General features: G+C 41.1%; 1 long non-coding RNA gene across 1 annotated transcript; it reads right to left on the reverse strand.

The window, feature by feature from the left end:
* Positions 1-15,520: 15,520 nt before the first annotated feature.
* Positions 15,521-25,801, reverse strand: LOC115646909. The gene is made up of 3 exons (XR_003999170.1): positions 25,790-25,801; positions 23,679-23,686; positions 15,521-15,600 (listed from the first exon to the last, which is right to left on the reverse strand). It is a non-coding gene; the product is annotated as an uncharacterized LOC115646909 (long non-coding RNA).
* Positions 25,802-26,260: the final 459 nt, after the last annotated feature.

Raw genomic sequence — 26,260 nt, forward strand, 5'->3', positions numbered from 1 at the left:
CTTACATTGCTGCAAATTATACCTAAAAATGAGTCCTCATTATTCTGATGTGTTCCCACTTCTAATCTATGTTTTGCATCAACCTTGTCACTTCCCACCTTTTTCACTCTTATCTTTCATTCTCACTTCAGTCCCAAGTGTCTTGAACATGCAGTCTGCTCTTCCTGCCTCAGATTTCTCTGCTATAGCTCAGATATCCTGTGCAATATGGCTTCCATCCCCTCCACTCTACTGAGACTTACTAATGTCCTGCTTCTGGCCAAGAGCAAGGCGCTTGCTCTCTGTGCTAATTCTCCCTGATCTTGCTGCAGTCTTCAAAAGAGCCAGCATTCTACTCCTCTTTTACCATCTCCTCCTTGGGCTTTCTTGGTATTGGTTGATTTGATTGATTATCATCCCATCTTCCTGAATGCTCTTTCATCTTCTTACTCAGTGGTTCCTCTCCACCCCAGGTGTCGCTCTGGGTCCTTGGTCTCCCTCCTGTTGTTCCTATACACCCTTTTATTGGATGACCTCATCCACTCTCATGGCTTTAATTGCTACCTCTTTGCCAGTGGCTCCCATATCTACCTCACATTCCCCTGACCTTTCCCCCTGCTATGAATCTAGCATCTGTAGCTGTTTGTTTGAACTTTCATCCTGGTTGTCTAGTTACCAGCTCTTACCAAATGGAGCTAATAGGGATCTTGGCATCTTCAATTTTTCCCCAAAAGCCTCTTCTCCCTTTGTTGTCAAAGCTGATAGTTCCACCACTCATCTTTTGGTTTGCATATAATTTTTGTAGAATTTTATAGCACCAAATTTCATACCCCTTAAATAGCAGCAATAAGTACAGAAATTCAAGTTACTGGGTTCAGTACACAAATTCAAGCAGCTAGCTATCTACCTGCATCTAAATCCCCCAAATCAACCTTTCTCCAACCCCAAGTGACCATGAACAAAGGTGAGGTTTGTCATATGCCTAAATGAAGCTTAACACATCTTTATAACAAATGCATTCCAAAGTCAAAGAGAACACTCTACCAGCTACTTCCTCCCATTTAACCTGAGGTGGCACAGATGCCTCTGCTGATCACGATTAGGATATTATCATACAGACAGAGAGATTCTCAGATAAACAGATACCAAACTAGCCATACACGCTCACAACTTCAATGTCATGTCCGAACTTCCTTTCCTTTTCTCCACCACATCCAGGCTGCTGCTAGATCTTTGTTTATTTCTCTAGACGATCACTACAATAAGTCCTTTCTTCATCTCTGTTGCTAAAACACTGGTTCTTACCCAGTTCACCTCCTGCCTTAACTATGACAACTTACTCCTCTTTGACCTTCAGAATTCTTACATCTTTCCTCTCCAATCTATCCACAGTGATTCAGCAAATGTCATTTTCCTTGCTTACCACTCCAGTGGTGTTACTCTTCCAATCATCCACACCTCACCTTTGAATCTCTGCATTGGCTTCTTACCTCATTCCACATCAGATTTAAACTCTTCATTCTTACTTTCAGAGCAATACCAGCTCCATGCCTTCCTATATATCATCTCCAAGTTAGTCCCCAGTTCACACCCTGTGCTCTGCCAGAGCAGTGTGGCTTGTCACTTCTCTTTTGGTCGCTGTGACTTTTTCTTAAACCACACCTGTGCCTAAAATATTCTCCTTGATCCCATGCTGTACAACCTTACTTGCCTTCAAATCCTTCCTTAGGAAACTTCTTTCAGTTAGTCTTCCAACAACCTCTCCTAATATTCATTCCACTTCTTCTGTCCTTCAAAGTAGAGTACTTCCAAAAGAAAAAAGGAATTAACAATATGTGTATATACAATAACTGATATTACATTCTTTTACAGTTGCAAAGCTTGCAGTTTTCCCAACCTCCACCATCTTACTTTGTTTGCCATCCTTGGCTGTGCTCTACTACTTCACTACTATAAATCTTCACTACTGTAAATCTACTAGGCATAGTGCTTGCTTCAATGGAATTACTCATGGAAGTAAGCCTACACCTGCTAATAAATATTTACAGGATCAAGTCTTTAGACTGTAAGATCCTTAGAGGGAACCTATCTTTTTATTTGTCTAGAACACTACCTGCAGAAATAGTAAATAATAGAAATGCAAAGGAATTGGTATTTCTTATTAGCATGGGTAAAATTTTGTATGCAAAATGCTCTCAAGAATCTCCAACAGTTGATACAATAAAGGGTTTCAGCAACTTGGTGCTATGTAATTGAAAGTATAGTTGCATATATTTAGAAAGAAGCTTGAATTTTAGAACAAAAGTTTCTGATGGGAGAGGTCATCTCTGCCTCTGTTTTGTACAAAGTGAAGCATACTGTCAGTGTTCCACAAATAATAATTGATACATGAGAATCCAATTTAGAAATGTGGGTGCCTTAATAGCATGTCTAAATGCAGGAATTGGACACTCTGTTAAGGTTCCCCTGGGCTCACGTGGTTTGAGTCAATTTGCCAATAATTTTGGGCACTTTATAAAACAAAGACTGAACAAAAAAAAAAGAGAGAAACATGAGACTCACTTCAGATATGGAAACTTGGTCATTATTCAAACCACAAAGCAAAAGGGGTACAAGGGTAATGTATCTGGAAATAGGAAGAATCATTCTTGAGTATCTCTGATGTAAATCATTTCAAAGTCAGAATTAGGGGCTCAGCATCAGAAGAAAAAAAACCATAAGTAACAGCATTTCTATGGAAGGGAAAAAGACTTGAGTAGTTTCCATCATTTGCATGAAATGATAATTACATTATCAAACCTTCCATTTTCTAATTATGAGCTTGAGTTAAAGTGTAAGTACATCAAAATTCACAGCTAGTAATATGATGCAAAGTAAGACATAACGAAGGTCTACTCGTATACTGTAACCTTCATGTTGTTTGGATTTAACTGCGAGTGGCTGTAATTAATTCCAGATCTATCTTTTTCCAAATATAGAAAATAAAGAGATTAGCATTTCCAATATCCTGTTTAAGAAGGAGGCAAGTTTGTGGGAGGGAGAGGGTGTAAGCTCTCTGGGGCAAGGACTGTCTCTTCCTCTGCATTTGTGCAGTGCCCAACACAGTGGGGCTACGGTCCTGACTGTGACCTTTGAGAGACTACATAATAGTAAATCTAGGAGAAGAGGTGACAAAATAAACCTTTAAAGAACACACATTCACAGAAAAAATTTTGTTTGCCAGAAAATAGTTCACACTATGAATTAAAATTCTCTAAAGTGTTGCTTTACCAGAGAGTTTTTGATATACACAATTCATATTGAACTCTGTGTGTAATAGGAGATAATTGATAGCTTCCTTAATTTGTTTAATTATTTACATTTTTCTTTATGCCTATGCTTAATTTTGTTTCATTACTTCCCAGAGTACTACACTGTCACGTGAAAAAACAACAGCACTTATCTTTACCCTGATTTTCAAGACACAAAGGCATAACCTTTTATAAAGTCTATAAACCTGCTAAGGGACCCAGTGTTGAGCAAGGGGTTGTGAGTCAGGAGTCCAGAGACCTATGCCCAGCTCTACCAATGATGGGCTTTTCAATCCAATTTAAATCAGTGTTAATACTCCCAGTGACCTGTTAAAAGTCATATAACCATTCTATGCCTCAGCTTAGCTACATGAAAAATAAAGATAGTAATGCTAATCAACCACTTAAGGGTGACACTAAATTAATGGATGTGTGGTAAGTGCTTTGAGATCTTTGGATGAAAGGTACCATAGAAGTTCCAAGGTACTATTAGGTTTATTTACTGTAGCTTTTTAAAAAGGAAATTAATGTGACTGAGGAAATAACCAGTATTTTAAATGTACATTAAATATGTTTGGAATATATAGTCTGTTGGAAAGGAATGAATGGTTTATTTTATTAGCTGGAAAGAAAAGTATATATAATTCATTGTTTGTGGTTGCCATCAAAGTTCTACTAGGAATGTAAAGCTAAATGAGCTATTTTTACCTTTATTTTTGCTTTGTTTGTGGTTTTGGCAGAACAAAAAGGAAATGGGTAAAGAGTTGTTTTGCATTCTTGTATGGTGGTTTTTGAGATATTCTCCTTGGGCTGGGCGCAGAAGAAGCTTTGTATTATAGTAGTGCTTAGAGGCCTCAAAGAAGATTGTGGCTCCATTGCTCTAGGTGCTGTGCATACACATAGTGAGAGCTCACATTCTAGATAGGCAAAGGGATGGGAGGAGAGAAACAGAGGCACAGAATGTCTGATTGCATATCAGGGCCAGGAATTGAACCCAAGTCTCCTGACTCCCAGTCTAGTGCCTTATCCTGTGGATCATGCTACCTCTCCAAAAATTATTCCCCCTACCCCCAACAAATTCACCCTAGGTAAAAGCACAACCTTTGAAGTCTTCATCTTGAGAGAGGCATACATGACAGTACGTTACATCTGATGTGTTTGATACTTGTGTTATTAAAAGGTGCATACAGAGAGATACCTTTGTTTTAATTTTGTTACGGCAGGATTTTTTTTTTAAATCCTTGTTTTCCAGAACAGGACCTGGCAAGAACATTCTTTAAAGAGCCAGTGATAAAGCCAAACAAGAGATTAATCAGTCTTAAATCCATACCAATTTTAAAGGAAACTGGGATGGTATAAATCTAGTCTTATTTTATCTCAGTATTTTAACAACAGATGCAATACTGTCTTTGTTATTATCCTTTGTTCTTCAGACAGTATTTTTTTCCTAATTATTACTTGTCTTCTATGGTAAGATTGAGGAATAGCATTCTTTTAGCTCAGGTAAACATCAAAGCAGTCTTACTTGTAATGGCATGGCTGCATTCACTGGAGAGATAAATATAGTGAATTAAAAAATAACTTAGTACTGTTTCCAAATCAAAGAAGCTATTAATTACTTTTGAATTACCCAGTTCACCCAGCAACACTGGTCCTTTTGCTCCTTTGCTAAGTTACTGGGCAATTTATGAAATGAGTAAACTGGAAAAAGATTTTGGGCCAGATCATTTGCTATAGTGCTCAGTGAGGTGGAGCAAAGATGCCCATTATATCCCTCTGCCCCCAATTGAGGGAACCTACAACTACCAAGTAAGTCCACCTGGTAAATAAAATCAGCGTGAGAGGAGTGAAAATTGACACCAACTACCAACAGCCTCAACTGGATGTTCTAGCAACCAGAGATTACGAGGGTACTGGAAGGACACTCTAACAATGTCCTGTCCCCCAGGCATACCTCCTACATCAGTGGCTTGGAGAGAAGGTGACATGAGAGTTTTTATGGAAGCTCTACACCATCTGAATAACTGCACACGTAGGTAGAATCCTCAGTTTTGCTAAATCTCGTAATTGCATCACAATTGTCACAACATCTTGCACTTTTTAAAAGCTTCAGCCTTTGGAATCATGTGATTACATAATAATCTCAATTTTCATTTAAAAATGGTAAATTTCTAGCCTTCTTGATTGTGGAGAGAAGCTTAAAAATGTCAGCTCTAACAGCCCAAAATGAAGACATAAATAAAAAGAATCCAAAACTTATTTTAAAAAATCTCACGACTTTTAAGCCAATCTCATTTATGAACACTTTGAACTGGCAATACTGAATTTTTTTGTTGGGGGAGGGGATCACACAATTTTGGGGGAAAAAATCTGTCAACCTTTTTCTATATGAAAAATGGTAATTTTTCATTGAAAACAATAGTGAACAAAAATATCAGCCAGCATAAGTTATCTGGATTTAGTAATGTGTGTAGTTCTTTGAGATCTTTGGTGCAAAGTATAATCAGAGTGATAAAAGGAGGCCACTCTAACTTATTCTTCATTTTCTTACATAAACATCCTTCTGCCATAACATAGGCTACATATTTATGTACAAGTGAGAATCTTGAAATCATGTTTCTGATTTTACCCGACCTTTTTATATTCTTTGGAGGAATTTTCTCAATATGGCTGAAAATTCATACTTTATCTAGTGTTTACCGCCCTTTATATATTCCTTAGTAATTTTACTGTCCTTGTTTTTTGGTAGCATTATTCTTTGTGCTAATGTGATGGCTTCCACTCTGGCCAAAACATTGAGGATTGAACCTGAGGCCACCAGAGCTAAAACCTAAAAGCTGTTACAACTTGTGCCAGAGAGCCAAAGTGGGGCTCAGATCCTCTGTGGATTGGGCTCTGAGGGGAACCTGTGACATATCACTAGTGGGTTACCCAATGGGTATAGCTACACTTCAAGCTGGGGCTGTGAGTCTCGGTTTGAGGAGCACACTAAAAAGAGAATGTAGCAACGGCAGCATGAGCAGCACAAGGAGCTAGCGGCCTGCGTATGTATTCAGTGTCTGATGGGCATGCACTTGGGGCAGCTAGTTCCCTGTCACAGCTACGTTCTGTTTTAGCATGTGCTTTAGCACGTGCAGACGTATCCAAACAGATGGATGAAATAGGAGTCATGACCTTTTGAACCTCCAATCAGACTCAGAATTCTACCCTAAGGTGGTATGAAATAGAGAAAAGTCAGGAAGTTTGTAGATTTAATCACTGCAGCTGAGAATAAACATTTCCATAAACAAGACACTATTTTTTAATTAAAGAGAGAAACAGACTTTTAAAGGTGTCATGAAATAAAAGAAGACTCACTGGATCCATGAATTTGGCAGACCATGAAGGAGAGTGTGACTAATTGTGTTTTAAAAGCTTTAGACAATATAGTTTTGTAAATTGTTTGTACACTTTTGGCAGGAGGATGGGGCTTTGATTTGTACCGTTCATTGAAGTTAGATACAGACAGTAGTTCTCTAGAGCAAACAACCTTTCACAATACTGACTTGGGGAGGGAGAGTTGCGTAGAGAGTCTGGCAGGGGGTTGGAAGTCAGGATTTTGGAGGCCTGTCTTAGCTCTGGCACTCACTGCTTGACCTTGAGCAAATCACTTAGGTACAGAGAGGCTCTTTCTCGAGATGCTGTGATGTTTAATTAACATACTTGCTTATCTTTGGAAGTAAGGTGCTGTGGAGGGGCCTAATTCTGATCCTGCTGAAATCCTCAGCAGGAGTAGGATCAGGTCCAAAATGAAAATTATTATAGATAATATAATAGTAAGGGGTGCATTAAAAGCACCTAAGATAGATCATTTTATTTTGAGTTAAGGATTAATATATTAATAGTCCACAAAAAGTGTAAAATCATGTGAATAATTATTTTAAAAATCATATGAAACTGCCACTATAAGTTGTGATTTATAACTTCTAATACAACTGTGACTTTAGAGCTGCATATCACTGTATTGTTTGGATCTGTGCTTGAGTGCAGAACTTAATACTCACATTGTTTTCTGTCTTAGCTGTAGTTTACTTTGTATTGTTTCATATATTCATGTGTGGAAAATATTTCTAGTTCATTTCACGTTGCTGCCATTTACTATTAACTACAATCCCAAGCTTAGGGAAAACTGGTAGATTTAAGTCAAGTGCTATCAGGACTCAGAAGCTTTAATTATTATTTTATTGTTTTATAATTAACATACGTGCACAAAAAAGAACAGGATCCATATTTTCAAACAGGCATTTTCATAAGAGACACAAATTCCCCCATGCACACATACAAGGTGGGGTTGTCAGTGTGCATATCTTATATACATGCGCATAATTTCATCTTGCATATTTACATATGGAGAAGTGTGCTTCTAAATCATACACATTTGAAAATTTGAACATTAATATCTAGCCTCCTTCACTGAACTGAACAAAGAGCAAATTAGGAAAAAGGGGCATTTTACTTTTAAATCCCTAAAGCTACAATGATTGAACTGAGCTCTGTAAAATATATATAGGCTCCTTCAATCAATCTTGAACTATTTCTTTTTAGACTGATGGAATTCTAGGCAGATTTATACATTGTTTATGCCATGTATCTTCATTTTTTCTTTTAGTCAACATAAATTAAAATAACACTCAAAATTAAAACTAAAAAGCATAATTATCTCTTTATCATCCTCTTCCTATTCTAAAACAATGACAGTGGCTGTACTTAGCTACTTTAATGCAGAAGGAACAAACAGATTGAATTCAAATTGTCACTTTGGAGCTGAACCTATCATTTCTGAGATGCTTGAATTTCCAGACGTTTTAAAAATATTATTATCTGTGAAGCACCTAGCATGCTTTGGGGTACAATGAAATAACAAATAATTAATATATAACTAACAGAAATATAGGTAAATTTAGAAATGAATCTTTCTCATTTAATTTACATTAGATAAAATCCTGCAGCCTTTACTGGTATGGATATAGGTCCTTTATTTGTTACAAAACAACTGATTGAAGTGCAAAATCTTCAGGTAGGCTAAACATACTGGTTGTTTTTAATGATAAACAAATATAACAAATGCCATGAAAGGTTTCTTAAAGCTGTAGGCAAACATTAATAATGCATTTATTGACATTACACATTCAGGATTGTATTCTTTAGTCTCCTGCATATACGTTTTAATATGTATACCTTAAATGTACTTTATTGTACCTAGAATGAATTAAAATTGGGATATATTTATATTAGCTGATGGATAGGATAGATTTGCAAGAAAGTCTGTTAGAAGCCACAATGTCTTTGTGACATCTTTGTACTGTTGAAGTTGGCCTAGCAGTCCCCTCTTGTTAAAAAAGGCTGTCTGCTAGACCTGCTGTGTGTGTTGTGGAAAGTTGCACCACCTAGTGACAGATTCTGCAGTCTGCATATAGGCCTAGTTAAGATTCCTGGGATTGATCCTGGAATTCACCCTCAGGTTAGATGTTCACATCAGCGAGAACTTTTCCAAGTAAAGTATGCAGAATCCGGCCATTAACAGATCATGCCCCCAGATATTTGTTAAAGTAGTTTGCAGTAATCAACATTAAGCATTTGAGAGTTGTATTCAACTAATCACACCTATGGCTTGCTGTGAAAGGTGACTCTTGCGTTCCTACCCAAGAGGCTGTCACTCTCCCTTTGCTATACTGGCACAGCTGAGATCAGCAGGGCAATTGAGGTGAATTCCACCCAGCATAAATGAAAGGGGGCTACAGGCAGGGCATTCTGTGTGGGTGGCACTTCCAAATGTGCTTCCCCCAAGATCCTGAATCTGTTTATCTTCAGAAAACACTGCCAAAAAATATCATGTTGGGGTTCCTGATGAAGCAAATATAGTTGGAGGTGATATTTAGAGGAAGTGGGGTTTATTTTTGTGCAGGCTGGTTATTTAGCATTTTATGGCATAATATTGCTGTTACTTTTTTGCAGTTACTGTATTTAAAGTATTTGTCAGAAGAATCTAAATTCTTTGGATAAGCATCTCTTTTTACTGTAGAAAGCAAAATAAATATTGCAAGCTAAACTGTACAGCAGCAAGTGCAGTTGGGTAATGGAAGCCATTTCATTAAGATACCCTGGTCTGGGCATGGAGGGGAGAGCTGTTTATGTGCTATCATCTCTTTGTGGATTTTTATGACCAGGAGCATTCTGATCAGTATACAGATAGGAGGACTATATCCACGCTTTCATTTCAGCAGGATGGAATACATGCACACTTTTTGGGAGCCCTGAATTCTGCCAAAGAGGGAAAATACGGTTCTAATTAGAGGCATGCAAAACTCAACTGTGCTTCCTGGAGGCCCTCCTGCAACCTCCCACCCTAGCTCACCTCCGCTCTGCCTGCTCCCCCGGGTGCACCACTGCTCCACTTCTCCTCCCTCCCTCTCAAGCAAGGGAGGGCGGAGAAGCGGCGTGTTCAGGGGAGCAGGTGGAGTGGAGGTGAGCTAGGGTGGTGGGGCACAGGAAGTAACAGGGGGTAGAGGAACCGCTCCCCACTTCAGCTAACCTCTGCTCCACCACCGCTGCCTCCCCCGAGCGCCCCGCCGCTCTGCTTCTCCTCCCTCCCAGCCTTGCTGTGTGAAACAGCTGTTTCACGCACAGCAAGCCTGGGAGGGAGAGGGGAGAAGCGGAGTGGCAGCGGCGTGTTCAGGGGAGCAGGCGGAGGCAGAGCAGAGATGAGCTGGGGTGGCGGCATGTCCCAGAGTTGGCACCTATGATGGCCGGTGCCAGAATGCCACCCCTAGAAATGTGCCGCCCCAAGCATCTGCTTGTTTTGCTGGTCCTGGAGCCGGCCCTGTGTGCAAATGTCTTTCCTCTTCAGCTGGCCATGGAAAAGCTGGCTGCCTCAGATAACTTCTTTCCCTCCTTTAGCCAACCTGTTCCCACAATTAGCATAAATATTGACTATATTAACTTTAAATTAAGCAAATTAATTTCTAATCCATGTAAACAGAAGTAGACTCTCTACTTACTTTTTTGCTCACTCATTGTCACATAGGAAATGTCAGTCTTTCAAGGAGTCTTTAACTACTGTTTAGATTTTGGTGAATTTATTGATTGCCTGGAGTATATTATACCTCTGTGTAAGTCTAATGGTTTCATAAAAAGTTTAGATTAGTCCACACGTGCACAATGAAATAGTCTTCAATTCGTGTTGTAATGATTCAGACCCTTTCCAGAAGGAAGTTGGATGATAGAGGGAATTGCCAGAATTTCTTCAGATTCCCTGCTAGTCCTTTCTTAAATTTCCTCAAGGAGTTCCTGAAAAACCTATGTCACTTCTGTGAAGGAAGCAACTCTTAGTACAAGAAACTATAATTTCACAAAGTAGGTTGCCTGCATCCAGGATGACATCATGGGAAACACAGAGGGCTCCAAACAAAATGCCCTCCTTCCAAGAATGTGGACCATTCACACAAGAAATAATCTCAGAAACACCAGCATTTAAAGCCATCACCCACGTCTCTGGCCTCTGCTTTTCCTTGGGGGTAAGAAAAGCAGAAAACACCAAGAATTCATGTGGACACAATGGCAAAATGAGGATGGGAGCCTTACCAGATAACCCGTAACTCGGGATGGCTCTCCTCAGCCTACCACCCAGGACTCATTTCTCTCTGAGTCCTAATATCCTCCTCCCCCAACCCCTATGAGGGGGACAATGGTACAGCAGGATTGGGTACCTCAGCTTCAAACCCTAAAAGGTCTCTCCCATGAGCCCAAGGCCCATCACCAAAATCCCGGGTCTTTTCCCTTTAGGAATAGTTCATTTTATCTTTTTAACCCCATGGGAAACCAGCCGCAAGTTGCAACAAATGAACAACTCCACTCCAGTACCTCAGTTAAGTACTAAGCACATTCCTACTTAACCCACTGAGACTTGAAGGTGCTGCAAGGAAGGTGAAAAATTCCCTGGTCCACTGCTGATTGGTCCACGGGAGGAAAATATTCCTTCCTGATCCCCAAACAGGCGATTGGCTAGATCCACAGCATCTGTCATGCCAGATTCCCATTCTTGCTTCAGGTGGGTAGGGTGGGGCTGCTTTAACGGAGCCGAAAAAGGCTTCACATGGCCCCCGCTCCAGGTTAGATCCAAGAAGCTGGGGAATGCTGGCCAATCAGCACCTCTACCCCATCTGGCCAATGGGTGCCAGAGACTCCCAAGGGGAGAAGCTACCTGATGTCACTCGCAAGTGTCTCCCTCCCTTGGTGCTGGGACTGCTCCCTTTCACTGCTGGCCCAAGTTCCCCTGTCCATTGATGAAAGTGGGTGGCATTTCTACTGATAGAGCTTATAAATGCCTAAAACATGTAATAGGACAACCACTATTAAAAAAAACTTCACTTTAGAAACCCAGCAGACTATTGCCTAATGTCTAATCTTGCTTTTCTAAGCAACCCAATCAAGAAGCTCTAACACCTCCTGGACCCCTCTCAGTGGGGCTTCAGACAGGGTTGCCCCCTGTCCAGATTTTCCCAGGATCAACCCTAGATTGCGATAGTTGTCCCAAGAAATCTATAAGGGTTCTCAGTACAGGGCCGGTACAAGGATGTTTTACGTCCTAGGCGAAACTTCTACCTTGTGCCCTCCCCCCCGCACTCCCACCCTGAGGCACCCCCCCGTGGCAGCTCCTCCCCTCCGCCCTGAGGCACCCCCCTTGCGGCAGCTCACCTCTGCTCCGCACACAAGCACGAGCATCCCAAGCACGCCATGGCTGCTTCACTTCTCCTGCCTCCCAGGCTTGCGGCACCAATCAGCTTAGGCGCTGCAAGCCTGGGAGGCGGGAGAAGTGAAGCAGCCACGGCGTGCTCGGGGAGGAGGCAGGGCAGGGGTGAGCTGGGGCAGAGAGTTCCCCGCTTTACTTGCTGCAGGCGGCCCTCCCCGAGCTCCCCTGCCCCAGCTCACTCTGCCTAAATGCCGGCGATGACCGGGGCAGCCAGAGATTCGGCCGCCACGGTCACTGCCGAAGAAAATGGTGCCCTCCAAATCCTAGTGCCTAAATGGTTGCACTGGCCCTGTCTCAGTATACAATGCCCAGGGCCAGATTAACTCTTCTGTGGACCCAGGGCTATTAGATTTTGTGGGGCCCCTGTATACAAGTCATTTTCTTAATTTAAAACAAAATGATCACAATTATGGCATTGAGGCTATTAACCCTATACTAAACTTGCCTTTTAATTAACACAAAACCATTCTGCGGTTACATTTCAGTCTTAAAACATGTAGACTATGGTTAAGTTAATTCAAAATACCTCACTTCTTACCTTAGAACAGCTGTTATATTAGTTTATTTCTGGGACGGAGTTTGAGGGCAGGCAGGGGGTCCAGGCTGGGGCAGTGTGTTGGAGTGCAGGAGAGAATGAGGGATGTGGGCTCTGGGAGGAAGTTTGGTGCAGGAGGGGATTCTGACCTGGGGCAGGAGGTTAGGGTGTAGGAAGGGGTGTGAGGTGGAGGCTCTGGCCAGGAGGCACTTACCACAGGCGGCTCCTGGCTGGCGGCACAGCAGGGCTTAGGCAGACTGCCTGCCATAGCCCCACGTCACTCCCAGAAGTGACTGGCTGCTGGTACATCTCTGTGTGCCCCTTGGGGGGAAGCAGATAGCATGTCTCCGTGGCTAGGATGGTGTTTTTAGGAAGATCACCAATGGATTGTAGTTTCCTCAGGAAGTCAGCAGTGTCTCAAAGATAGGTAGGAGTGCTGGTAGCATAGGGCTTGAGGAGGGAGTCTACATAGGAGACAGGCCAGTCCTTGCTTACAGACAGCCCCCTAACCTGAAGCAAATTCTCACCAGCAACCACAGACCACACAACAAAAACACTAACCCAGGAACCTACCCTTGCAACAAAGCCTGTTGCCAACTCCGTCCACATATCTATTCAGGGGACACCATCATAGGACCTAATCACATCAGCCACACTATCAGAGGTTTGTTCACCTGCTCATCTACCAATGTGATATATGTCATCATGTGCCAGCAATGTCCCTCTGCATGTACATTGGCCAAACTGGACGGTCTCTAAGTAAAAGAATAAATGGTCACAAATCAGACCTCAAGAATTATAACATTCAAAAACCAGTCAGAGAACATTTCAGTCTCCCTGGTCACTCAATTACAGACCTAAAAGTTGCTATATTACAACCAAAAACTTCAAAAACAGACTCTAACAAGAGACTGCTGAATTGGAATTAATTTGCAAAATGGGCACCATTAAGTTAGGCTTGAATAAAGACTGGGAGTAGATGGGTCATTACACAAAGTAAAACTATTTCCTCATGTTTATTTCCGTGCCTCCTGTTCCTCACAACTTCTTGTCAACTGCTGCAAATGGACCATTTTGATTACCACTGCACAAAGTTCTTTTCTCTCCTGCTGCTAATAGCTCACCTTTACTGATCACTCTTGTTAGAGTGTGTATGGTAACACCCATTGTTTCATGTTCTCTGTGTGTATATATATATTTTCCTACTGGTATTTTCCACTGCATGCATCCAATGAAGTGGGCTGTAGCCCATGAAAGCTTATGCTCAAATAAATTTATTAGTTTCTAAGGTGCCATAAGTACTCTTGTTCTTTTTCCTGGAGGATGAGTTACTTCTGTTTTGTCCTACTCTGAGTGGTACTCCTATCAATTGGGGGGTTTTAAACTTTATTTGGGGAAAGGTAGATTTCCATGTATCTGAGGACTTCCCAAATATTTCTTATGAAAGAAAAGCCACCCAGGTTTGTGACTTGTCCCTTCTCGGGATTTTTTTCATGTAGTAATGGATCCCCTTTTCTTTCTTTTACTCCTGAAGTCATCCAGAGTGAAACATATCTCCTACTCATTTGTTTCTTTCTCTGTTAGCGTGAAGCAATATACAGCCTCTCCTGGATGACCTCTGGAATGAAGGTGCAATTAGCCTATGAAGGTCGTACTCCAAAGCTTTGGGTCATTGCCCCTTTAATGCTTTTCCTTCTGTAAAGCAGGGACGAATTTAACTCAGCATCAAATTATGTTGGGGTTTCTTGGCTATGCTTAGTGGCATAACCTCATGTTGGTTGACCTGTGCTGTTTATCTATGGGCCAAATTGTGCCTTCTTGTGGGAGCTCTGTGGAAATCTCCATGAGGAATTCCTTATGGAAATTCTTCCACATCAGCTTGGGAGTGGAAGTTCCACTGCCTGCAATAATGGCTTGAAGGTCAGAACCTCTCTGTAGAGGCCCTGTGCCCTGCACTGGCTTTTGCTTTCTGTGGACACCCTGTGATATAGCAGGGCACAATCCAGACTAATGACTAGTAATGTCACCTCTGCCCTGCAACCTAAGTGCCTTGCTGAAGTAGTTCCCTCCTGGGCCTCTCACAAACAGGCTTCCAGCATGCAAGCCGCACTCCGAATGTGTGACTGCAGCCTGCTAGCCATACCTGAGTTACCCTCTGGCTTTCACCAGCCTTGGTTATTCTGCAGGATGACCCCAACATACCCTCAGTGCCAGATTTCCCCCAGAAATGTGTGTCCTGTACTGCCAGCCCTCTTCTAGACAGTACAAATATTTTAAGTCCATTATTTCTTAAAGGGAATAATATGGCATCATCTTATCTCAAATAGATATTTAGAAACTTCAGTTTAAACACTGGATTAGATAAAACAGTAAAACAAGTTTATTTATTACAAAGAGAGAGATTTTAAATGAGTACCAGTAATGGGGCATAAAAATCAGAAATGGTTACCAGGAAAATAAAGATAAAATGCTTTCTAATGCCTAACTTAAACTATATTAGAGTCAAGCGAAGTTTCTCACCACATGCTTTAAGCAGTCTTACTGGCCAAACTCTATAGGTCTGGACTGGTCCCTCAGAGTCCAATGAATGCATCCTTTATCTCTTCAGGTACAATTAATGTAATGGGCAAGAAGAAGGGGGAGTACCTTGGGGTGTTCCTCCCTTTTATAGTTTCAGTCCCTGTTTGAAAAATATTTACAGCTGGGCTGTAGGAAACATTGTGTCTATCTGGAAGGATGTTCTCTGCTGGCTTTTTCTCACTTGTTTTAGCTTTCTTTGTTTCCCTCCCAGTTTGATGACTGTGTTTACTGCTTAAATGCAAATTAAGGCAAGCACACATTCCTTTGTCTAGGACAGACCAGTTTGCTGACTTCTCTTTGGGCAGGGCTGTGGGGTTTGGAACATGGGTTAATAACATCATACAGGGAAATCTTATAACTTTCCATACAATGTTGCCACACACATTTTGTCAGGACAATACTGACCAGCATATTGAGTTTTCAAATGCCTTGTAGAAAAAATATTACAATAGTGAGATCATGGGTATTTTCTGTCACACACTCTTAGCCCAACCCTACCCTAACCCCAGTTCCCTGGCAGCATAACTTCTCTGGGTCTCTATTATTATGGACTGACCTGCATATAGGAATTGCTAGGTGAGCTCCACAGGAAAAGTGATACTGCCTGAGATTGTATTATCTTTCCTTGTTTGTGAGGCCAGAGAACTGGTGATGTACTCCTGTCCCTTGCTCACCTAGTCTCCACCCTATCCCCCAGTCTAGACTCCAGTTGAATGAGAAGGAAATGGTGTCATACATGCAGTCAAGCCTCCCATTCCTTGCAGAATGGTGGAGAGCTAAGCATGGAGAATATGCATTTAGGAGTCTATGATGTGTCCCTTTGGTATTTATAAAGCACTAATCAGCATATTGTCCTGAAAATAGAGAGGCTGTCAGTGTGTAATTCTTAATGGGAAGCTGCATAGTCACATGAACAACAAGAATATTTTACAATTCTTCACCATTGTGGAATCAGTTCAAGCTTACAATGGAGGCCTTGGATATGAAAAATGAATCCATCCTTAGCAATATAGTTAAAATAATGTGAGTGTAGGGAGTGGAGCAGTATTTTAAATCCACTTCAGCCTTAGACATTGCAGTGTGTCCTGAGTGACCAACTTATATGTTTTGTTATTAGTAATCTACAAAAAGACAGTACTATTTGATTTGAAAGAAAAAACGTTTTCTTAAAGACATGTTTATATGGCAAGTTCTCTGAAAATTACTTTGGAACTGTGAATTTGTTTAGTGAAACCCATGAGCTCCATAAAAAGAATACTTTCTTCTGCAATTTTTGATGGATTATAACTGCATATGAATCAGTTTTATCCCAGCAATGATGGAGACTACTAAATCCTACCTGGTCATGCGAGACGCTCTGAAATTCAGGTTCTGATATCACAATTGGTAGCACATGGGCTCAGGATTGGAGCTTAACAGATTTTTTTTCTTGCTGATTGCTAATGTATCTAAGTTTGCATCTATTACAGTTCAGCTTGTCTGTTGTGGTGCATTGTTCCTATTTTAATTGAACAGAAGACGTGAATATTTTTAAATAGAGTTAACTAGAATATGTGATGCATTTCAATTCTAGGTATAGAGGAAATTCCAGATGGACATACAAAATTCCACAAGGAGGCAGCAGCATACTTCAATTTGCTTGCTTGCTAAAAATTCATAGCTTATATTTTAAGAATATTTTTATCCCCATGTGTATTGTTTAGATAAGAGATTTTAAAACTGTTTAGTTCAGAAAAATGCTTTCCTCTCCCTTCCTCTCCCCATATCAGCTCAACATTGGCCTCATATTTCCCAGTGAGCTGTCACCCAAATGATTTACAAGTTACATAGGAGCAGAATTTTAAAGAAATATGCATTTGATTAGAAACTAAAAATCACAGTGTTTTGTTTGAGACAATATAGTGAAAGTTCTGTGAGCATTTCTACTGGGAAACCTTGTTTTCTGGGCTTTATCACCCATGAGAGGAAAACAATTCTAATTTCCTGAAACTTGCATTTGAAGGCCTGAATACTACAAATATGTGTGAACAGGCCAGTGTTACAAGTTTCCGAAGACTTTCTTCTTAAGTCTGCATGACCTCAGTTTAGTATTTCATGGGATCCCCTAAATTGTAAACGTAGCACACTAAAAATCAAGGTAAGAGCTGCCTTGAATATGCCAAAAGATTTACAGACTGGAGAATTTAAGCTTTGTGATTCACTTAAGTCAATCAGATTTTAACTTAAATGTATCTTCAAAGTATAAATTTAACCTGATGGGTGACAAATTTCCATTTTTTTATTCTTAAAAACGTTGAGGATTTAGTGCTTATAAAAGCTGCTAGATTTATCCATAGAACAAGAATATCATGGCCAGAAGCAGTGCAAGCTTCCTCCATGTAGCTCTTCAGTTGGTCTGTCTGACCTTGAAGTTCACCTCTATGAAAGAAAAGTGTGAATTCCATTTGCATTTTCTTCATGGCCTCTCTGCTGAGGCTGCTCACCCTAGCTGTAGTACTGTAGTACTGGTTTTGTTACTTGTCTACTGCATATCGCTGATCAGGAATTCTTCTTTTTCCTGTAAAATTTTGGTAAAAACAAACTTTTCTTTAAAAAAAAGATTTGGATTTTTATCAAAAATCCAAAATATTTTTTACTTTTCAACAACCAAATCACCAAATTTGTCTCTCTTTAAACAAAATGGTTTTGGTATTTTTTATGAAAACACAATTTTTTCACAGAAATATATTTAATCAAAAGGCCATTTTCTGTCATCCCCCCCCAAAAAAAAAAAAAAAAAAAGAAAGAAAGAAGAAAGAAATTTTGACCAGTTTTAGTACTGAGAACTGGTGTGAAACTATCAAATTCATTTCACCCAGGCCAATGAACGGCCTTAAGTAACTTTCAGTCTTAATTGACCAGGGCAAAAAAGTACTGGTGATCCAGAGGGGGAAGCTACTAGATCCCACTCCCAAAGCATTAGTCAGGTTGTGAGGTGCTCAGATATTATGGTGAGCGGGGCCATATTGCTACCTGAGATAGATAATAAATTACCACACTTATTTTTCGCTACTGTGCTCTTTGTCATTTATTAGGAGTTGGTACCATCATTAAAAGTCCTTCTCCTGGCAGTTTCAGTGTAAGTGAAATGCTATTGCAATTAAAGGTGAAGAAAGGTGACTGCTTCAGAAGTAAGATGTGGAACTGAAGTCCTGACAATTTATAGTTGTTAAAGTTTCCATGGCGCTTTCTGCAAGAGTAAGAGGGTGTCATAAACAGATAGTTAAGGGTTAATGCCTCTTTTACCTGTAAAGGGTTAAAAAGCTCAGTAAACCTTGCTGAAACCTGACCAGAGGACCAATAAGGGGACAAGATACTTTCAAATCTTGGTGGAGGGAAGTCTTTGTTTGTGCTCTTTGTTTTGGGTGTTGTTCGCTCTTGGGACTAAGAGGGACCAGACGTCAATCCAGGCTCTCCAAATCTTTCTAAACCAGTCTCTCATGTTTCAAAATTGTAAGTAACAGCCAGGCAAGGCAGATTAGTTTTATTTTTGTTTTCTCAACTTGAAAATGTCCTTTTTTGCTGAGAGGATTTTACTTCTGTTTGCTGTAATTTTGAACCTAAGGCTAGAGGGGTTTCCTCTGGGCTATACAAATTTGATTACCCTGTAAAGTATTTTTCCATCCTGATTTTATAGAGATGATTTTTACCTTTCTTTCTTTAATTAAAGGCTTTCTTTTTAAGAACCTGATTGATTTTTCCTTGTTTTAAGATTCAAGGGGATTGGATCTGGACTCCCCAGGGATTGGTGGGGGAAAGGAGGGGGATGGTTAATTTCTCCTTGTTTTAAGATCCAAGGGGTTTGGATCTGTGTTCACCAGGGAATTGGTGAAGTCCCTCAAGGCCACCCAGGGAGGGGAGAGTTTTGGGGGGACAGGAAGTGCTCCAGACTCTGACTTCTGGATGGTGGCAGTGTACCAGATCTAAGCTAGTAATTAAGCTTAGAAGTGTCCATGCAGGTCCCCACATTTGTACCCTAAAGTTCAGAGTGGGGAAGGAACCTTGACAGAGGGGCTGTGGGAAGCCAGGGGTCTGTAGTGGGAAGGCTGCCCCACTCCTGGAGAACAGGGGAAAAGCAGCCAATCTAGGCTGATTGGGGAAGCAGCCACAGCTGTGGCCAGCTCAATTAGGACCCAGCTGGCCCTGATAAGAAGGCTGTGGGCCAGGAGCTGGAAGAGTAATTCTCTCTCCAACTTTGGAGGGAGAAGGACTGAGCTGCCTGGGAGCAAGGTACCTGAGACAGAGCAGAGCAGAGGAGGGCTGGGGTAAGGCAGGAGGAACTGGTGAGCTCCAGCTTGGTAAATTCCCGGGCTGCAGGCCCTGCTAAAGGCCGAAGCTGCTACAGGGGTTGCAGAGTACAGCCCTGGCTTAGGCAGAGGCAGCTGGTCTGATTCCCTTGCCAATGATGAGTGGCCTTTACAGACTCCAGTCTGCCCCAATGAGCAGGGGCTAGATGATGATTTTCTGTAGCCAGTGAGGCAAGGTGGGTTTAGAGGATTGGGGGTTCCCCTAAGAGGGGAGACCCAGAGTGTGAGATTACTTCTGGGGGCAGAACCAAGAGGTAAAGAGGCACCAGAGTCCGTGAGGGACATGGGGCCAGAAGCAGGCGAGACACTGGCCTGCAGAGGGCACACCGTATGTTGGAAAAGAGCTAGTTCCCAGGATAACCAGCACGAAGGTGCCGTGCTGGCGAGTTGTCACTTTACTACAGTTCCAACTCGGGTAATTACATTCTGTCTGTCTTTCAATTAGATGAAGTATATTTCACATCTTTGGTGTAGTGTTCCTGTCTGCTGTTGAACAGCTCTCCATTTCACTTCAGATGACACCACCTGCCACTGAAACATGAAGTTATTTCTATATACAATCTGTAAAGCACTTTGGGATCTTTCCAGATGACAGGAATGATATGTTTGTATATGTCATTTATTAGTGCAGTGCTTACAGAGTCTGGTAAAGAATGGGATTTTGGGGCCATTTTCTGGCAGTACACTTGTAATCAGCCCCACTTGGGCCAACAGTGATGTCCGAATGTGAGACCTTCAGGGAGAGAAGGCAATTTTGCCCAATTCCATGATGTGGCATCAGGCTCCTGGTACTATATTAACTGCAGTTTGTGAGAGTGCTATCAGCTTTGTGTTTTTCTATCTGTACAAAAGGAAACAACAACTAGGCTAGTCTGCAAGACTAGCCTAAAAAACTCCCAAGCTTTTCTGCAATGCAGAATTTGCCATATTGGATCAATTCAATGACCCATCATGTCAGACATCCTGTATCTAGCAGATTCCACTACATGATGCCTCAAAGGAGGTTGAGTAAATTTACCTAGCCAATAACTAACGCACGCTGCAAATGTGTGAAGTAAATACTCCTCTCAGGCCTGTAGAACTCAGCTAACAGCCTCAAGCATGAGATCTGATTACTTCTTTCTTACTAAGGGCAGGCTTACACTATGACTTAAGTTGATCTAACTTATGTCACTAAAGGATGTGAAAAAGACACACCCCCTGAGCAACACAAGTTACAGCAACCTAAGCACTGTCCACACCGGTGCTATGTTGGTGGGAGAGCTTCCGCATCTTGCAGAGATGGAGTAATTATGCTGATGGGAGAGCGCTCTCCAGTTGGCATAGAGCTGTGCCAATGTAGTGCATCTAGTGTAGACCTGCCCTAAGTTGTATAACTAACATGGTATCCGTGATCATAAAATTATCCAGGCCTTCATGCTCCAGTATTTGACTCTGTGACCCTTTCATGATAACAAACTCCACTTAGTGTAATATTTCCTTTGTGTCCTCATTTACCTGACATTAATTTAATCAAATGACCCCGTCTCATGTTATTAGACAGAAAAAAAAAAAGAAAGAAGCAATCAAATCCCTTCTAATTCGTCTTTTCATGCTTCCCCAGTACTTCAGGAGAGAAAATGTGGGGGGTGAAGAAAGTTTAAGAACATATGAAATGAGTTATTTACTGTTCCGTTTACTTGCTTACTAAATGTTTCCACAGCTCCATTTTTCTTTGGAGATAAATGTGGTTAGACTATCAAACCAATTTAAAGTCACTCCATTTTTAGAAAGCTGCAAAGAAGCAGCTCCAATACATGAAAACATAAGAGTGTGATTTAGGGGATGAAAACAGGATCTCTTGATTTTCAGATGCGCTTACACAGCTCTTAAGTCCAATTGCTCTGTGTAATGAATTTAGTCACTGAAGGTTTCTTGCACATTTTTTAAACCAAAAATGGATGGAAGAAGGGGGGTTGGATAAAATGTTACAAATCTTCTGTATGTTACAAGAGACCTAAGTGTAAGACTCTGATGTAGCCTAATTCAGTAGTCTGGGTGACTTGGACTCTTAAGTCAATAAGAATTTTGCCACTGAAATCAGCAGCAGCATAATCAAGGCCTTTAGCTTGGAGTATATTAAAATGAGGTAGTAAATAGGGCCCGGATGCTGCAATTCACAGTGCATGGGAGGACTTTATGGAAGTCACCCATCAGAATTTTTTACCAACTTGAAGTTACTTGACCAAATTCTGCCCCCTTTGACACCTCCACAGCTTCACTGAAAACAGCAAGCTGCAAAGGTATCACTGAGGGAAGAATTTGTCTTGTATATTCCATTATTGGCAATCAGGTGGACACACTCTTATGTTCTGGTTCTTAACTCTACCAGAAGATATTGTTGTAAACTTTAGCCATGGTCAAATTTTTAAAGTTTTAATGCCTGCTGACATGGCTGTAAATGGGAGACCACCATCTGAGAAGTGATCATTCCTTGTGTTAAGATCTGGTGCCCAACTACACTCACCCTTAGTGAATGTAATTACAATGTATGAGATGCTTAAGAAAAAGCCTCCTAAAGAACTCTTGCCTGATTCTTCTGGTTTATCACCAGGGATGTTTCACCAATATCAGTGCGGGCTGGTCAGGGAAGGTTCACAATGCTCACATCTTTAAGAACACAGGACTGTTCAGAAAGCTGTAAGCAGGGCCATTCTTTTCCAACTGGCAGATTATCACTGGTGAGATTGAAAAACCAGTAGTGATCCTGGGGGCCCAGCCTATCCCTTACTCATGAAGCCATACACTGGCCAACTTGACAGCACCAAGGAAAGTTTCAAGTACCAGCTCAGCAGGTGCAGAATGAAAGTCAAATGTGCTTTGAAGGGATGGTGGTGGTGTTTAATCACAAGGTTGTAGATTGGTGGTGTTTACTCACTAGATTGGGATACTTTTCTCACTTAGATCCAATGGTTATAGCTGCTTGCTGCATCCTGCATAATATCTGTGAGGCAAAAGGGGGGGAATTGCCACCTGGGTTGAGGGCAGCAGGGTAGCGGCTGTCTGCTGATTTTGAATAGCCAGACTCAAGGGCCATTACAAGAGCTCACCATGGAGCTCTGTGGCTCTGAGAATCTTTGAAAGAGCACTCTAACGGTAAGTCACGTTGTGCTGTGCTTGACTGTGCTCTGGCCTGCAGGGTTTTGTGAGCTGTTAGAAACTGTGTATTGCTCGGTGTACATTGAGAAATATAACACTGTCTTTTAATGAACATATTAATTATGTGATACAATTATAATTACTACAGTGTCACAGAACCTATGAATTATGTGGTGCTTGTTGTACATTTAAACATATGACTGGGTATTTTGTTGAACCTTTGTGATCTGTGGTGCTGTACACTTACAAGTACTGAGTGCTTTGAGTACCACTATGCATTTCTGCAGTATATGGAGTGAACTAATAAAGATGTCTTTATTTTCAAAAAATAGAATTTTATTGAGTGGAATAAAACAGTGCAAAAATTAAAGAACAATGCAATACAAACATCTAACATTAATTAACTAAAGGAAACTTCAAAATTATAAAGGCAGCTAATAATTCTGTCCATTTAGAGCACAAATGCAGTCCATTTTGGCTACACATAAACTCCCCTGTGAGAGGCACAATTGGTGTATGTGAAACTGTGGTGTCCTAACTGTTCTCCAGAGTGGAGTGGTTGGGATAGGGATGTGATTCATGATGCCATGTGAAACATTGGGGACTAGAGGGAGCAGCCACTACTGAGTTTTCCAGGAACTGCAAAGTGTAGCAAGTCTGGTGATTGCCAGATCTGTAGGTTAAGAAGAGTCTGCAGCATTTGTGTGTGCTGGCTGAGAAACCCCACTATGTCTTGGTGCATTTCTCTCTTCACTTTTTCCTGTCGTCTCTGTCCCTCTCCATCCGATCTGCCATGTTGGTCCTCCAGGTCCTTTGTTTGTGGTCTGGTGCAGCACTAGTTTTGCAGGATCTCACTAAACATATCCTCCCTAGTCCTCTTCTTTCTCCTCCTCTTCATCTGTGTCCAGTGTTCTGCAGGTATGGAGAGGCACCCCTCAAGGCTGCAACAGCTACAGACAAAATAGACAGGTGTATCATTGAATTTACAGCCACAACAGAAAGTGAAGGATAAGTTTCAGAACTCCCTTCCCTTATTCCCATAAAGTTTTAAATAAGCCGTGCTTATTAACACATCAGCTTTGGAGTGCCTCTGCATAGCACCAATCTCCCGTCTCATCCATTGTGAATATGGCCTGCCAGGCGTAGCAGGGTTGGGGAGGAGGAGGGCACTAAGATTGTTGGTTGCATGAAACAAAAACATTTCAGTCACTATTCCAAGGGTAGGTATATAGGACGATGGCACCGCAGGTAACAAAGGCACAGAAAGCACATCTGGTGCTGGCATCCTGAAGCCATCTGGGCCCTGTATGTCTCTAGTTTGTTTACTGCAATGGTGCTAGCCGAACTCCTTGCGTAGTGGCATGGGAAAGTGTCTGATCAGAGAGGAAGAAATAAGGCAATAGAAACCAATGAATATTTTGTCTGGCAGGGAGCTGGTCTGTCATGCAAATAAAGGCTTAGATGGAACTGCAAATAGTTTGGCTCCTTCAGCAGCATCTGAGGTAGCATAGAATATGAGCCTTCTGAAATAGCATGCCATGCAATTTATAATAAGCAATGGGTTGCAGATGCAAATATAAATTGGGTTTATGGAAAATGGGCTATCTTGAATAATCTGGTTTTGGTAACACTTGGAGTAGCAAGAGATTCCAAACATACTTGAAAGCATCAAGGAAAGAATCCAGTTCATTCAGGAAAATCCCAATTGGAATCGTACCATTGCCTAATTACAGCTTGCTTGAAACTTGCCCAAAGTCTGGTGCCAGTACAAGAAAGCTACATTTGTAATAGGATGAATACATTCAGTACATTTTGTTGCAAGACATGTAGTGTCTGACTGAACTTTTTGTCTCAAAACCACAGATGTAAAATGGCTTAAAGATGAGTCCTGAGCTGCATATTTTGGATCCAGATACTGACCAGAATTTCCTCAAAGTCTGAAGGTATTGGTCCATTACAGAAATAGGAGCCAGCTTCAAAATTCAAATCTGTTTCTAAACTTCCCAATAGTTCAGTGGTACTAAGATCTGGTTTTTGGCTTGGGTCCATTGCCAAAAAATATAAAAAGCTTAATGCTCTTTCCCTACTATATATGAAACCATGCTTGCCACCAGCATATTTTAAAAAAGCTGGTACTAGGATTAGTTGAAACAATATGAACAAGACTTAAGATTACTTATATATACACTGACCTCTATACTTCCCTACATGCCTCCAGCTTCCATCCTGGACACATCAGACAATCCATTGTCTGCAGCCATGCCCTAAGATTCAACCGCGTTTGCACCAATCCCTCAGACAGAGACAAACACCTACAAGACCTTTATCAAGCATACTTAAAACTACACTACCCACCTAGGGAGGTGAGGAAACATAATGACAGAGTGAGATGGGTACCCAGAAGTCAAATACTACAGGACAGGCCCAACAAGGGAAATACCACTGGCCATCACGTACAGCCCCCAGCTACCACCTCTCCAGCACATCATCAACAATCTACAACCTATCCTGGAAAATGATCCCTCACTCTCACAGACCTTGGGAGGCACGCCAGCCCTCACTTACAGACAGCTCCCCCAACCTGAAGCAAATACTCACCAACAACTACACAGTATACCACAGAAACACTAACCCAGGAACCAATTCCTGTAACAAACCATGTTGCCTATTCTATCTATCCCCATGACTACTCTAGCAATGCCGTTATAGGACCCAACCACATAAGCCACACCATCAGGGGCTCATTGACCTGCACATCTATTAATGTGATACATGCCATCAAGTGCCAGCAATGCCCCTCTGCAATGTACATTGGCCAAACCGGACAGTCTCTATGTAAAAGAATAAATGGACACAAATCAGACATCAGGAAAGGTAACATACAAAAGCCAGTAGGAGAACACTTCAATCTCCCTGGACATTCAATAACAGATTTAAAAGTAGCCATCCTTCAACAAAAAACTTCAAAAACAGACTTCAAAGAGAAACTGCAGACAGGGCCGGCTCTAGGTTTTTTGCTGCCCCAAGCAAAAAAAAATTTTGGCTGTCCCCCCCAGCACTTTTTTTTTGGCTTTTACATGTTTGCACTTTGCAGTTTTGTTTTGACTGTTTTAAAATTTAAAAAAATGAAAACAGAGACTCTGTAGTTAGTGAAACAAAACAATTTCCTACTAGTATAATTTTAACATTTAATTTTAACAAAAACACAATTACAAACAATTTGAGTTCAACTATACACTGTAATGAAAATCGTTAGTGTCTTTTCCAGTTTCTCATAAATTCAGTTCATATAATTTATTTTAATTTTTCTATTTTTTACACTTGCGTAGTCTTTTAATAAGTCAGTGAAATCTAAATTTTTTGCAATAGTACTTTCAATTGAAATTAATGCGAGTCCTGACAAATGATTTTGAGACATGGTGGACCTCAAATAATTTTTTAGTAATTTCGGTTTTGAAAAACTGCCCTCACCAGAAGCCGCTGATACTGGCAATGTTAAAAGAATGTGTAATGCTATAGCAGTGTTTAGAGTGAAAAAATCATTTCTTGCTATAAATTCTAATACTTTTAGAGGAGACGTTTTAGGACTTATTAGCTCAGATAA

The sequence above is a fragment of the Gopherus evgoodei genome, chromosome 1 (genome assembly GCF_007399415.2).
Source record: "Gopherus evgoodei ecotype Sinaloan lineage chromosome 1, rGopEvg1_v1.p, whole genome shotgun sequence".
Lineage (NCBI taxonomy): Eukaryota > Metazoa > Chordata > Testudines > Testudinidae > Gopherus > Gopherus evgoodei.